Genomic DNA, 2,657 nt, shown 5'->3' on the forward strand with positions numbered 1-2,657 from the left:
TGTTTTACATGTTGCAGAGAGGTTTGCAGAGTGTTTTGCAAGAAGAAAAACAAAGTTGTCCAAAACACCTTCCAACCGAATATTCATGTGTTTGGAAAAGGTAGGAAAGTGGTAAGGTACTGTTTTCTATCAGTTTGCAAGCTGCGCACACAATTCTAGTGATGTGCAGCTTCATTCTCACCTTTCCGAAGCAGCCGCACTCTCCAGCTGCCGGAGGCGAAGAAGCGGCTTCTTCGCGCAAAGGCGATTGTGCCGGTCACAATGCACTCCAGAGCGGCGGCTTCTGCCGCAATGTGCCCGGGACCGGCGCTTAGCTCCGGGGACATCCGTACCGTCTTCTTTCGGGACTTTTGTGGTCTACATCATTGCAAAAAACGTTTCCACTATGTGTGGCAAGGAGAAACTGTGCCTGCACAGAAAACATCTCCCATCGTGTTTTACATGTTGCAGAGAGGTTTGCAGAGTGTTTTGCAAGAAGAAAAACAAAGTTGTCCAAAACACCTTCCAACCGAATATTCATGTGTTTGGAAAAGGTAGGAAAGTGGTAAGGTACCGTTTTCTATCAGTTTGCAAGCTGCGCACACTATCCCAGTGTTGTTCAGCTTCATTCTTCACCTTTCCGAAGTAGCCGCTCTCTCCGGCTCGCGGAGACGAAGAAGCGGCTTCTTCGCGCAAAGGCGATTGTGCCTGTCACAGTGCACTCCAGTGCGGCGGCTTCTGCCGAAATGTGCCCGGGACCGGCGCTTTGCTCCGGGGAGCTGCGTATCCTTCGTCTTTAGCGTCTTTTGTGGTCAACATCATTGGAAAAACTTTTCCACTATGTCTGGCAAGGAGAAACTGTGCCTGCACAGAAAACATCTCCCATCGTGTTTTACATGTTGCAGAGAGGTTTGCAGAGTGTTTTGCAAGAAGAAAAACAAAGTTGTCCAAAACACCTTCCAACCGAATGTTCATGTGTTTGGAAAAGGTAGGAAAGTGGTAAGGTACTGTTTTCTATCAGTTTGCAAGCTGCGCACACAATTCTAGTGATGTGCAGCTTCATTCTCACCTTTCCGAAGCAGCCGCACTCTCCAGCTGCCGGAGGCGAAGAAGCGGCTTCTTCGCGCAAAGGCGATTGTGCCTGTCACAGTGCACTCCAGTGCGGCGGCTTCTGCCGAAATGTGCCCGGGACCGGCGCTTAGCTCCGGGGAGCTGCGTATCCTTCGTCTTTAGCGTCTTTTGTGGTCTACATCATTGCAGAAAGGTTTTTCGCTATGTCTGACAAGGTGAAACTGTGCCTGCACAGAAAACATCTCCCATCGTGTTTTACATGTTGCAGAGAGGCTTGCAGAGTGTTTTGCAAGAAGAAAAACAAAGTTGTCCAAAACAACTTCCAACCGAATGTTCACGTGTTCGGAAAAGGTAGGAAAGTGGTAAGGTACTGTTTTCTATCAGTTTGCAAGCTGCGCACACAATTCTAGTGATGTGCAGCTTCATTCTCACCTTTCCGAAGCAGCCGCACTCTCCAGCTGCCGGAGGCGAAGAAGCGGCTTCTTCGCGCAAAGGCGATTGTGCCGGTCACAGTGCACTCCAGTGCGGCGGCTTCTGCCGAAATGTGCCCGGGACCGGCGCTTAGCTCCGGGGACATCCGTATCCTTCGTCTTTAGCGTCTTTTGTGGTCTCCATCATTGCAGAAAGGTTTTTCACTATGTCAGGCAAGGTGAAACTGTGCCTGCACAGAAAACATCTCCCATCGTGTTTTACATGTTGCAGAGAGGTTTGCAGAGTGTTTTGCAAGAAGAAAAACAAAGTTGTCCAAAACACCTTCCAACCGAATGTTCACGTGTTTGGAAAAGGTAGGAGAGTTGTAAAGTACTGTCTTCTCTCAGTTTGCAAGCTGCGCACACTATCCCAGTGTTGTGCAGGTTCATTCTTCACCTTTCCGAAGCAGCTGCTCTCTCCGGCCCCCGGAGACGAAGAAGCGGCTTCTTCGCGCAAAGGCCATTGTGCCGGTCACAGTGCACTCCAGTGCGTCGGCTTCTGCCGAAATGTGCCCGGGACCGGCGCTTAGCTCCGGGGACATCCGTACCTTCTTCTTTCAGTACTTTTGTGGTCAACATCATTGGAAAAACTTTTCCACTATGTCTGGCAAGGAGAAACTGTGCCTGCACAGAAAACATCTCCCATCGTGTTTTACATGTTGCAGAGAGGTTTGCAGAGTGTTTTGCAAGAAGAAAAACAAAGTTGTCCAAAACACCTTCCAACCGAATATTCATGTGTTTGGAAAAGGTAGGAAAGTGGAAGGTACTGTTTTCTCTCAGTTTGCAAGCTGCGCACACAATTCTAGTGATGTGCAGCTTCATTCTCACCTTTCCGAAGCAGCCGCACTCTCCAGCTGCCGGAGGCGACGAAGCGGCTTCTTCGCGCAAAGGCGATTGTGCCGGTCACAGTGCACTCCAGTGCGTCGGCTTCTGCCGAAATGTGCCCGGGACCGGCGCTTAGCTCCGGGGACATCCGTATCCTTCGTCTTTAGCGTCTTTTGTGGTCTACATCATTGCAGAAAGGTTTTTCACTATGTCAGGCAAGGTGAAACTGTGCCTGCACAGAAAACATCTCCCATCGTGTTTTACATGTTGCAGAGAGGTTTGCAGAGTGTTTTGCAAGAAGAAAAACAAAGT

This window comes from Zonotrichia albicollis, unplaced genomic scaffold, assembly GCF_047830755.1.
Source record: "Zonotrichia albicollis isolate bZonAlb1 unplaced genomic scaffold, bZonAlb1.hap1 Scaffold_257, whole genome shotgun sequence".
In the NCBI taxonomy this organism is placed as follows: domain Eukaryota; kingdom Metazoa; phylum Chordata; class Aves; order Passeriformes; family Passerellidae; genus Zonotrichia; species Zonotrichia albicollis.